Source organism: Oncorhynchus masou, chromosome 10 (genome assembly GCF_036934945.1).
Source record: "Oncorhynchus masou masou isolate Uvic2021 chromosome 10, UVic_Omas_1.1, whole genome shotgun sequence".
Lineage (NCBI taxonomy): Eukaryota > Metazoa > Chordata > Actinopteri > Salmoniformes > Salmonidae > Oncorhynchus > Oncorhynchus masou.
The window spans coordinates 23,919,751-23,932,933 of NC_088221.1; the positions used below are offsets into that span (position 1 = coordinate 23,919,751).

Below are 13,183 nucleotides of genomic sequence, written 5' to 3' on the forward strand. Positions count from 1 at the left end.
CTGAAGCATGTTCTGAGTTCATCTGGGTTTGTTCCTACCTGATCTGTATGTCCGTAAAGTCTCAGATCAAATCCTATTCCCTCTCCGCTCTCCCACCACTCCTTCCCGTAGTTCCCAGCAATGTGGACATTCCAGGCAGAAAACTAACATTATGAGAAGTGTTCTCCACACACCCCCAGCCAGACAGCACAGCTCTAGAGCCCATTACATCATCAACAGGACCTTATAAGGGGCTCTGTGATGTACAGACTCTATTGTGTGTGTGTGTGTGTGTGTGTGTGTGTGTGTGTGTGTGTGTGTGTGTGTGTGTGTGTGTGTGTGTGTGTGTGTGTGTGTGTGTGTGTGTGTGTGTGTGTGTGTGTGTGTGTGTGTTTGTGTACGCATCATGAATCATTTGTTTGTCATGTTTGCTAATCTTAATGTGTGCATGCATGCATATGTGTGTGCCTGTGTATGTGTGTCTGTGTACTGGATATAAGCCTATTCCAGATGAGGTCATGTTGCAGCCATGCTGGAGAGGCTGATGGGAAGGACAGAGGAAGAGACTTTACTCAGGGAGAGAACGAAAGAGAGAAGAGGGACCTCACACTCAATCTCAGTTCTAACAAGTTACTTGGCAACACTCACATTAGTGTACAGTACAGAGACTGGTGTGTGTGTGTGTGTGTTGTGTGGAGCCACATGTTTGTGCTAGCCCCCGTGCCTGGGGCCTGATAACCTGACTGAGGGATGACATCATCATAGGTCTGCAATCACATCCACATGTGTAGCGGTATGCTCTATCACTCCTTTTTCCCTCTCTATTGCTGGTACATGGGACCGATACATTGAGGTGTAATCCATATAGGATGTTCTATAGGTGCACAGAAATGCTTTCCCCTCAGGAACAATGGCCGAGGCACACACACACACAAAAGCACACACACACACACACACACACACACACACACACACACACACACACACACACACACACACACACACACACACACACACACACACACACACACACATTCGTGTAGGCTCTCTCAAACACACATACATATGTTCACACACACATACGCTTACATAGCATTACAAGCATTTCGCTACACCCACAATAACATCTGCTAAATATGTGTATGTGACCCATGAAATTTGATTTGATATACAATGCCTTCAGAGAGTATTCATAGCCCTTGACTTATTCCACATTTTGTTGTGTTAAAGCTATAATTCTAAATGGATTAAATATATGATTTTCTCACCCATCTACCACAATACCCCATACTGATAAGGTTTACATGTTTTTAGACATTTTTGCACATCTATTGAAAAGTAATACCTAAGTATTTACACCCCTGAGTCAATACATGTTAGAATCACTTTTGGCAGTGAATTATTCAAGCTCTGTGAATTGGTTGTTGATCATTCCTTGACAACCATTTTCAAGTCTTGCCATAGATTATCAAGCACAGTAACTCAGCCACTCAGGAACATTCACTGTCTTCTTGGTAAGCAACTCAAGTGTTTATATGGCCTTGTGTTTTAGGTTATTGTCCTGCTGACAGGTGAATTCATCTTCCAGTGTCTGGTGGAAAGCAGACTGAACCAGGAGTATTTTTACCTACCTGTCAATTATGTTAGCATTGTGGAGTAATTACAATGTTGTTGATCCATCCTCAGTTTCTCATATCACAGCCATTAAACTCTGTAACTGTTTTGAGGTTTTAAAGGAAATAAACTTTAAACCTGCAAAAATGCGAATGGGAGGTGCAGGATGTTCCCAATGTAGGAAGGGGGACATGAGTGAAAAAGTTTAGGAACCCCTGCTTTTCACCACTGGTATAAAAACATCTCAATTTAAGTCCTTTTAAATTCAAGCTGCAACACAACAAATGTGGTGTCAAGCGGTGTGAATACTTTCTGAAGGCGCTGTGCTGAGACACACACCAGTGTTTCCGCTCCAGTCATTTATGTGTGGCGTTGCGTCACAGCAAAATCATTTCATTTGAAGATGCTAGAACAGTCCACATGTACTTTTCTTCTGCAAACAAAACGTGCCATGAATAGAAAAATCAGACAACCCCATAGTCGAATAGTTTATCTATGTACCTTGTTGGCTTTTTGTTGTGTGTTCTATGTGAGATAAATATTTATCTTGAGCCACATTCAGGTTACGAATGCCAGGAGGGAAACATGCATGTTGACAAGCAGTCAACGCACAACAATTATTGCAATTTTGGGGAAAACAGCCATTTTAATGGCCTTTGTTAAAAAGGGGGGATCCCAGCTTTCCATTCCTACTTTATTTATTTAGCAGCAGCATGGTTAGGCACGTGCATAAAGGTGGCGGCCCCACATGTACTAACTACAGTTCACCGTATTGTACAGTGCTCTCCATTACTCTTTTTTTGTATTGCATTAAGACAGTATACATGATCCCAAATCGATCTCCAAGAGGGCGCAATTAAAAAAAATAAAAAGTAGATTGAGCTGATTTATAGTTACATTGAACCATTTCCTGCACCGTAGTTTAAAAAGTCTGTGGATATTTCTCATACAAAGACGTCATATCTTAATTGCTCCATCTACTGTATATGCACCTTCACCATTTACTGTGAGTGCATAAGGGAGAGTGGGGCTAAATGTTGCACGGGTCAACTGTAGAGTAACTTGTGGTAAAACATCACCCTACTTAACATTTTTTGGGGGCAGTGACTTAAATTATGATGAGAAAGATGACATGTTTAGTTTAGCAAAAGTAGTGGTAATGAATGGACAAAGCCATCGATCACGTGACACCATTCAATCCCATGTGAAGACTCAATAGCGCATTTGAAGCCAAAGAAGTTGGTTAATCGGTTAAAAGAAATACTGGTGTAATCGAAGCAGTTATTGGTACCATGATTGTCTTAAACAAAAGTTTTAATTACACTAAGATTGAACACGAAGATTGCCATTCCCATTCACTATAACGAGTACCGCGGCCGGCCTTGAAATTTGTGGCTTCAATGAGAGGGGGCTGCCGTTCTTCCCTGATCTACACACACACACACACACACACACACACACACACACACACACACACACACACACACACACACACACACACACACACACACACACACACACACACACACACACACACACACACACACACACACACACACACACAGGAAGATGCTCTTGGAGCTGTCCCTCTTTCCCATGGGAACTGATTCTCTAGAGGAACAACATTGTGGCTAAACACTGGTCAATTCACTCTGAGGAGGAAATAGAAGTTTTTTGAATGGACAAAGCCATCGATCACGTGACACCATTCAATCCCATGTGAAGACTCAATAGCGCATTTGAAGCCAAAGAAGTTGGTTAATCGGTTAAAAGAAATACTGGTGTAATCGAAGCAGTTATTGGTACCATGATTGTCTTAAACAAAAGTTTTAATTACACTAAGATTGAACACGAAGATTGCCATTCCCATTCACTATAACGAGTACCGCGGCCGGCCTTGAAATTTGTGGCTTCAATGAGAGGGGGCTGCCGTTCTTCCCTGATCTACACACACACACACACACACACACACACACACACACACACACACACACACACACACACACACACACACACACACACACACACACACACACACACACACACACACACACACACACACACACACACACACACACACACACACACAGGAAGATGCTCTTGGAGCTGTCCCTCTTTCCCATGGGAACTGATTCTCTAGAGGAACAACATTGTGGCTAAACACTGGTCAATTCACTCTGAGGAGGAAATAGAAGTTTTTCCCTCCTTTTTGCTGGAGAAAAAGCCTCAAGTCCCCAATTAAGGGTGAAATATGTCCCCTGTGACATGTCGTCATCACACAAGCATTTACAAAACAGCGCAAAGACCCACAGTTCTCTGGAAACTTCTCTATTTATAGAAGGGACTGTTGGTGAGTATATGTGTGTGTATGCATGTATGTGAATTAGTCAGCATAGGACTAAAGCTCAAGACAAACACACACACACACACACACACACACACACACACACACACACACACACACACACACACACACACACACACACACACACACACACACACACACACACACACACACACACACACACACACACAGAGAGACAAAAGAGGGAGTAGCTCATGTGACATCCATTAAACCTGGACCAAGCTGATTAGCAGCATGTGGCTCCAATTCCAAATAACAGCAACAACACTGTAATAGCCCTGATGTTTTCAGGTAGTAGTTTACAATGAAGGCAGGAACTACTGTACGTTGTGCAATTCACAAGTGTGTGATCACTTTTCTTTACCATTGAACCTGTTGAGGAAAAGCTCGGTCTGGGGTTTTATCTGGTCAGTTCCCATGGTCAGACCCATGGTCAGAGAGTGCTCTTCATTCCAGCCCATTCCACTGTCCTGGAATACTTCAGGAATTTATTCTTCCCTCTTCCCTTGAAATAGCTTAGGCCTATGGGTTGGCAGATGGCCTAGCGGTTAGAGTGTTGGATCAGTGACTGAAAGGTTACTAGTTCAAATCCCTGAGCAGAAACATCTGCTGATGCGCCCTTGAGCAAGGCACTTAACCCTAATTGCACCATGGTCATTGTTGATAATGGCAGACCCTGGCTATGATCCCACCCTCCGATGGTGTCTCAGGGGGCATTGGAATATGCAAAGAATGCATTTCCAATTCACGTATTTATACATGTGTGAAATGGTGCATGTTGTGCACCAAAATACTTCACGCCCTGACATAACTGGATAGGTGAAAGCTATGTGATGGAGGGCTTGCAGATGCAGACACCTGTAGCCTAAATTGAGGAAGAAGGATGCATTTTGAAAGTATTCAGAAGGACCACTAACTTTAAACACAGGGTTCATGGGGTCCTGTTTCGCTTCAAGGAGGGGCTGGCTGCCTCATTGCCTTTCCACAATTACATGAATGATTGAATCTCTTAAAGGCATTTCCAGGAATGCCCTTAAAATGGCTGCCATGTAATAGGCCTGTTATATGAGGAGAGCTGATGTTTGTGACAATGCTGTTGCTGGTTGCAGTTATCTGCTTGAGTTCACAATTTATTAAATTGTGCACATCTCTTATGTCCCTGCCAGTGGTAGGCCCTAATCAGCAGTGTGTGTGAATGTGTGTCGGGGGTTTTACCAAATCATGGCCAGTGTTGAGTCAAGCAGGGCCTCTCTGCTGTCCTAAGTGCCTTTACTCTGCTCTTTTATGAAGAACTGACTCCATTTCATGTCATGCCAAACTACTCAGAGGAAGGAGTTCATTTGTGATTTATAACTGATCTGTCAGGGGATTTTTTGTTGCGTAAATTAAGGTTTGGCAGCCTCCAGAGCCTGTTCTCAACACAGTACTCTGTGCAAGGCAACTGTAATCCTTTGGGCTATTGTATCCCCTTATTTTCCCCTGACCCTTCTCAATGGCACTATGGTTCAGATCATTATTGAGCCCAGTAGTTCAGACAATGGATTCACTTAGACCTATTTGGAAATTATTGGCTGTATCAAATCAATAACCAATATTTTAGAGTTCTGAATGAACCCATCAGTTTATATCGTGACAAAAGAGTTGTGACTTCTGAATGAGTTTGCAGTGCCAGATCCTCCTGTTAATGGCCCTGACACATTACTGGCTGAGTGAACGGATGTGTGAGCGTGGAGGACAGATGAAACAGCTGGTTTCCACGACGACTCAGCCAAGTTTGCACTGTCCTGTCCTGTTCCTCAGGACGACTAATTAAAACATTTTATTGACACCCTTGATAAAGATGAGCAAAAATTACTGTATAAAATAAATTGTGCAAATACTGAGCTATATTGTGTGCTCCAAAAAATTGGGAAAATATATAATTTTATACTAGTACAAAGAATGAGATTTAGTTTAAAAATGAATAATTCGTTTAAAAAGCAATCATTCAAATACTGATTCTCATTTCGACACCAATAGCTCTCTTTTTTTGTCATCTGACCAAAACACCGGTTTCAATCCAAGTGCAAATGACGTTTAGCAAACTCCATTTGTTGGATTACATCAAAATAGAGCTGTTTGACCACGCAGAAAATATGGGGGCATTTTGCTTCCATTGGTCCTGGGGCCCTTGTCAACGGCATCATGAACTTTACTCAGTATTCTGTATGGAGGAATGGTCTAAGATCCATCCCAATGTGTTCTCCAACACGCTCAGTGTCGTTATCCTCTCAAGGTTGAGGTATTGAATGGTCTTGAAAACAGGGCGTCAAAAAGTTTTTGACTCCTACCTTAATTTTTTGTTAAATAAAACTTGTTAAATTAAATCTCTTCCTCTGAGCAATTGTATCAGTATCAAATAATATAATTTCCCCAAAAAATGTAGCATACAATATAGCTCATTATTGTAGGATCTGACCTTTTTTTCAATTTTCGCCTAAAATTACATACCCAAATCTAACTGCTTGTAGCTCAAGACCTGAAGCAAGGATATGCATATTCTTGATACCATTTGAAAAGAAACACTTTGAAGTTTGTGGAAATGTGAAATGAATGTAGGAGAATATAACACATTAGATCTGGTAAAAGGTAGTATATTTTTTTATACCATCATCTTTGAAATGCAAGAGAAAGGCCATAATGTATTATTCCAGTCCAGGCGCAATTTAGATTTTGGCCACTAGATGGAAGCAGTGTATGTGCAAAGTTTTAGACTGATCCAATGAAACATTGCATATCTGTTCAAAATGTTGTATCAAGACTTCCCAAATATGCCTAATTGGTTTATTAATACATGTTCAAGTTCATAATTGTGCACTCTCCTCAAACAGTAGCATGGTATTGTTTCACTGTAATAGCTGCTGTAAATTGGACAGTGCAATTAGATTAACAAGAATTTAAGCTTTCTGTCCATATCAGATATGTCTATGTCCTGGGAAATGTTCTTGTTACTTACAAACTCATGCTAATCACATTAGCCCACGTTAGCTCAACCATCCCACGGGGGGGACCGATTCCGTAGAGGTAAATTATTTATTTTATACAGTTATTTCTGCTCCTCTTTACAAGTGTGTCAATATTTTCAGACCCCAACTGTATAGATACACTGAGTGCACAACACATTATGAACACCTGCTCTTTCCATGAGATAGACTGACCAGGTCAATCCATGGGAAAACTATGATCCCTTATTGATGTCACTTGTTAAATCTACTTCAATCAGTGTATATGAAGGGAAGGAGACAGGTTAAAGAAGGATTTTTAAGCCTTGAGACAATTGAGACATGGATTGTGTATGTGTGCCATTCAGAGGGTAAATGGGAAAAACAAAATATTTAAGTGCCTTTGAACAGGGTATGGTAGTAGGTGCCAGGCAGACCATTTTGTGTCAAGAACCTTAACACTGCAGGGTTTTTCACGCTCAACAGTTTCCCGTGTGTATCAAGAACGATCCACCACCCAAAGGACATCCAGCCAACTTGACACAACTGTAGGAAGCATTGGAGTCAACATGAGCCAGCATCCCTGTGGAACGCTTTCAACACCTTGAGTTCATGACCCGACAAATTGAATCTGTTCTGAGGCAAAGGGGGGGTGCAACTCAGTATTAGGTAAGTGTTCTAAATGTTTTGTACAGTGTAATTGCGTGATATGTATCTCTGGCTTGGAGTGGCCATCTGTTATGTGCCACAAGTCTCTCTTACATTCAGATGGTTTTGATGCGATCATTCGAACAATCCCGTCAATTTTTGGGACGCATTTGAGAAAAAATGAACAAGTCTGAAGAAGGTTGCCGGTGTGGTGCGATATTTTAAGAAGTACGGGTGAGTAAAAGATAATGCACACAGACATGTGTTCGTGTGCGCACTGAACATGTGTGTGTCGTCAACAACATGTGGGAATGGTTAACACTTAAGACCTGTCAACCTAATGACGGGGCATAGAAAACAGAGGTTCAAAGCATGGTCTGATGTCTGGGGTTTGAACAGTCAGATCACTGCATTCTGATAGACGTGTAATCATGCTGTAACACGCAATGATGGCCTAATCATACTATAACACGCAATGATTACATCATCCTTCACACAATGAATAGCCTAAAGTCTACAGTTCACCATCACAGCAGAACATCTAGGCAAATCTCTGTATACACACTATCTTGTAATTCTTCCACACAAACAAGTTTCTTCCCGAATCTCTTTCATTTACCAGAGGATGGGGAAAGAGGGAGGGAAGGGGCGATCAGATATTAAGTGGATGGCTTTAAACCTTGAGTGGGTGGATTGAGTGAAGGAGGAAAGGATGGAGAGATTGAGAAATAGATATTAAGAGGAGCAGAGTGGGAGACATTCCTTACTGAGGCACTGTATATTAGTTATTTAGAGGAGAGGAGGATGGATGAGAAATGGATTGAGAGCTGATAAACTTTAGACTCAGTCACTTGTCTTATTTACAACCTTTTGTCTCCATCAGGCTCCAAAGAATGTATGTGTAGGAGTGTGTGTGTGTATTTTTAGAAAGGGAGAGAAGTAGAGAGGATAAATAATGTTGTAACAACCGTCTAATTGAACGAGTGTGTCCGACATCAAAGATAGACATGGCAAATGAAATGTAAGCCTTGTGAAGCTTAGAGTTGTATGTGTGTGTGTATGCACACTGATCTCTGTCTTCTAGAATGTTCTTAGTCCACCTGCACAATGTCATTTATTGTTGGGAAGAGGGTGAGGCAGGAGGGAGAGAGAGAGAGGATGAAGTGGGAGAAAAACATAGATCCTTCACACTCTTACCTGTTCTCATCTCACCTAGAATCTCTTCGCTGTGTGTATGTGTGCGCTCGCATGTCAGTGAGAGGACTTGGCCATGGTACGTATACTGGCTGTGTTGTCTGCACTGCCTGCCTGTCTCAGTGCTAAATTGAGGTTAGCCAGGAATGCATGAGTAAGTCTCACGCTAGGCTACAGATCGGGCTAGCATGACTGTGACAGTGACGGTGTCTACTGCTCATTACATTATATATTATATGATGTGATATATCATCCTAGATGTATCACAAAGGGTGGCATGTGTTGATTCCTAGGTCTAAATCACAAGCCGTATGAATGGGCGTGAGAGTGTATGTCTTCCTATAGACATTCCCTGTTAGAAGTCTAACCACGTCCAGAGCCCACACCGCATCTAATAACAATTTCATTTATTTGAACTCGTCTTTTGGACACAGCCGCTGTCACTACAGCATATCGTTTCGCTCAGAAACACGTCTTTAACCCAGTAACCCTCTCTGTGTAATCGCTACTGTCCCAACCTGAAAGCCCACACATCTAAAGCTTTGGCGGCATACAAATGTGTGTGTGCAGGACCCTAGACTAACATTTTTCACCTTTTCTGTTGATTTGCACCGATAATGACCTGACCTGTGTCTGATAATGTACCTACATTCCATATAGAACCAGGCTAATAATGGCCAGCCATCTTTTCAATTAGCATGCCCTTGTGTTCTTAAATTGATGTGGATAGTTTTAGAGTTCAACGCAGGGTTTCCGTTAGGAAAATGTGGCACTGGACATTTGACTGGCAGAATTTAGATTGACTAGACCCATTGACCAGACCCATTGACCAGACCCATTGACCAGACCCATATGCATTGGGTGTGTATCCTGATTAGGGAGTCGCACCCACTGGGGTCAGAATGACAGAAATCAGATTTGGATTATGGTAATTCATATTAACAGAACATGCAAGTCAAATTCTTACTAAATTCTGATGTGCACTTTGAAGATGTTAGAATAACTGTCCGCATTTGCTTTTCCTCATAGAAATGTTATCTTATTCTATTGGTTAGCTTGTCTAGAAAATAATAGCCTTTTCCAAACAGTCTCTGTGACAAACCAGTAGGCCTAGGCTAAATTAAAAATGTAAACATTAAAAAGCAATGAATCTGATGTATCGGATCAGAACGTTTAAAACGCTTAAAATGTTGAGAAACTTTGATTTGATAATGTGAAGAAATAATAATACAGTGAAATGCATACTTACAAGCCCTAACCAACAGTACAATTTAAGTAAAAAAAGATCAGTAAAGAAATAAAACTTTAAAAAACAGTAAAATGACAGTGAAAATTGATATATACAGGTTCAAAGCATGGTCTGATGTCTGGGGTTTGAACAGTAATATTCTGATTTAATCATTGTAACACAATGATGGCCTAATCATACTATAACACGCAATGATTACATCATCCTTCACACAATGAATAGCCTAAAGTCTACAGTTCACCATCACAGCAGAACATCTAAAATGTGGCACTGGACATTTGACTGGCAGAATTTAGAAGAAATAATAATACAGTGAAATGCTTACTTACAAGCCCTAACCAACAGTACAATTTAAGTAAAAAAAGATCAGTAAAGAAATAAAACTTTAAAAAACAGTAAAATGACAGTGAAAATAACAGTAGCGAGGCTATATACAGGTGGTTCCGGTACAGAGTCAATGTGTGGGGGCACCGGGCTAATTGAGGTAATATGTGCATGTACATGTAAGTATAGTTAAAGTGACTATGCATAGATGATAAACAGAGAGTAGCGGCAGCGTAAAAGTGGGGGATGGCGGGTGGGGGGTGGCAGGACACATTGCAAATAGTCAGAGTAGCCATTTGATTACCTGTTCAGGAGTCTTATGGCTTGGGGGTAAAAGCTGTTGAGATGCCTTTTGGTCCTAGACTTGGCACTCCGGTACCGCTTGCCATGCGGTAGCAGAGAGAACAGTCTATGACTGGAGTGGCTGGGGTTTTTGACCATTTTTAGGGCCTTCCTCTGTAGAGGTCCTGGATGGCAGGCAGCTTAGCCCCAGTGATGTACTGAGCCATATGCACTACCCTCTGTAGTGCCTTGCGGTCGGAGGCAGAGCAGTTGCCGTACCAGGCAGTGATGCAGCCAGTAAGGATGCTCTCGATGTGGCAGCTGTAGAACCTCTTGAGGATCTGAGGACCCATGGCAAATCTTTTTAGTCTCCTAAGGGGGAATAGGTTTTGTCGTGCCCTCTTCATGACTGTCTTGGTGTGTTTGGAACATTCTAGTTTGTTGTTGATGTGGACACCAAGGAACTTGAAGCTCTCAACCTGCTCCACTACAGCCCCGTCGATGAGAATAGGGGCGTGCTCGGTCCTCCTTTTCCACAATCATCTCCTTTGTCTTGATTACGTTGAGGGATAAGTTGTTATTGTTGTTGTCTGTGATCAGGCCTACACTGTTGTGTCGTCTGCAAACTTAATGATGGTGTTGGAGTCGTGCCTGGCCATGCACCACCTGGGGGCGGCCTGTCAGGAAGTCTAGGTTCCAGTTGCAGAGGGAGGTGTTTAGTCCCAGTATCCTTAGCTTAGTGATGAGCTTTGAGGGCAATATAGTGTTGAACGCTGAGCTGTAGTCAATGAATAGCATTCTCACGTAGGTGTTCCTTTTGTTTAGGTGGTAAAAGGCGGTGTGGAATGCAATAGAGGGTGCATCATCTGTGGATCTGTATGAGCGGTATGCAAATTGGAGTGGTTCTAGGGCTACTGGGATAATGGTGTTAATGTGGGCCATTACCTGCCTTTCAAAGCACTTCATGGTTACGGATGTGAGTGTTACGGGTCTGTAGTCATTTAGGCAGGTTACCTTAGTGCTCTTGGGCACAGGGACTATGGTGGTATGCTTGAAGCATGTTTGTATTACAGACTCAATCAGGGACATGTTGAAATTGTCAGTGAAGACACCTGCTAGTTGGTCGGCACATGCCCAGAATACACATCCTGGTGATCCGTCTGGCCCCGCAGCCTTGTGTATGTTGACCTGTTTAAAGGTCTTACTCAGATCGGCTATGGAGAGCATGATCACACAGTCATCCGGAACAGCTGAGGCTCTCATACATGTCTCAGTGTTGCTTGCCTCGAAGCGAGCATAGAATTGAATTAGCTCATCTGGTAGGCTCGTGTCACTGGGTTGCTCGCAGCTGGGCTTCCCTTTGTAGTCTGTTATATTTTGCAGGACCTGCCACATCTGACAAGCGTCAGAGCCGGTGTAGTACGATTCAATCTCAGGCCTGTATTGATGCTTTGCCTGTTTGATGGTTCGTCAGAGGGCATAGCGGGATTTCTCATACAGTCACTGTGGGGACGGCAGTGATGCACTTATTGATAAAGCCAGTGACTGATGTGATGTACTCCTCAATGCCATCAGAAGAATCCCGGAACATATTCCAGTCTGTGCTAGCAAAATAGTCCTGTAGTTTAGCATCTGCTTCATCTGACCACTTTTTATTGACAGAGTCACTGGTGCTTCCTGCTTTAATTTCAGCTTGTAAGCAGGAATCAAGAGGATAGAATTATGGTCAGATTTGCCAAATGGAGGGCGAGGGAGGGCTTTGCACGCGTCTCTGTGTGTGGAGTACAGGTGATCTAGAATTTTTTTCCCCTCTGGTTACAGATATAACATGCTGAAAGAATTGAGGTTAAACAGATTAAAGTTTCCCTTTATTAAAGTCCCCAGCCACTAAGAGAGCCACCTCTGGGTGAGCGGTTTCCTGTTTGCTTATTTCCTTGTACAGCTGACTCAGTGTGGTCTCAGTGCCAGCGTCTGTCTGTGGTGGTAAATAAACAGCCACAAAAATCATAGATGAAAACTCTTGGCAAATAGTGTCTACAGCTTATTATGAGGTACTCTGCTTCAGGCGAGCAAAATCTAGAGACTTCCTTAGATTTTGTGCACCAGCTGTTGTTTACTGGAGTGTGCTGTTCTATCTATCCCTATATCCAGATAGCTGAATGTTTTCAATGTCGTCATTCAGCTACTTTTCGGGTGAAACATAAGATATTACAGTTTTTGATGTCCTGCTGGTAGGATATTTGTGATCGTACCTCATCTAATTTATTATCCAATGATTGTACATTGGTAAGTAATATTGCTGGTAAGGGCAGATTTCCCACTCACCGTTGGTGGATCCTTATGAGGCACCCTGCCCTGTGTCCTCTATACTTGCGTCTCTTTCTCTTGTCAATGACAGAGATTTGCCCTTGTCGGGTGTCTGAAGTATATCCTGTGTATCCTGCTTGTTGAAGAACAATTCTTTATTTAATCCAAGGTTAGTGATCGCTGTCCTGATATGCAGAAGCTCTTTTATGCTGTAAGATACGGTGGCAGGAACATTATGTA

General features: G+C 42.3%; 1 protein-coding gene and 1 long non-coding RNA gene across 7 annotated transcripts in view; one reads left to right on the forward strand and one right to left on the reverse strand.

The window, feature by feature from the left end:
- LOC135547369 (uncharacterized) overlaps nt 1-13,183 on the forward strand; it is a 68,343-nt gene that overhangs the window by 16,639 nt on the left and 38,521 nt on the right. For 4 of the 5 annotated variants that reach the window (XR_010456699.1, XR_010456696.1, XR_010456700.1 and 1 more), the window contains exon 2: nt 7,426-7,608. The exons of the other annotated variant lie outside the window; for it this stretch is intronic. This is a non-coding gene — a long non-coding RNA (uncharacterized LOC135547369). The remainder of the gene's footprint in view (nt 1-7,425; nt 7,609-13,183) is intronic. 5 annotated transcript variants of the gene reach the window in all.
- Nucleotides 1-13,183, reverse strand: part of LOC135547368 (filamin A-interacting protein 1-like) — a 49,776-nt gene that overhangs the window by 5,427 nt on the left and 31,166 nt on the right. Inside the window, exon 1 of one of the 2 annotated variants that reach the window (XR_010456695.1) lies at nt 39-515. The exons of the other annotated variant lie outside the window; for it this stretch is intronic. The gene's annotated coding sequence lies outside the window, so the exon portion shown is untranslated. Of the gene's footprint in view, nt 1-38; nt 516-13,183 lie in introns of those variants that run through there. 2 annotated transcript variants of the gene reach the window in all.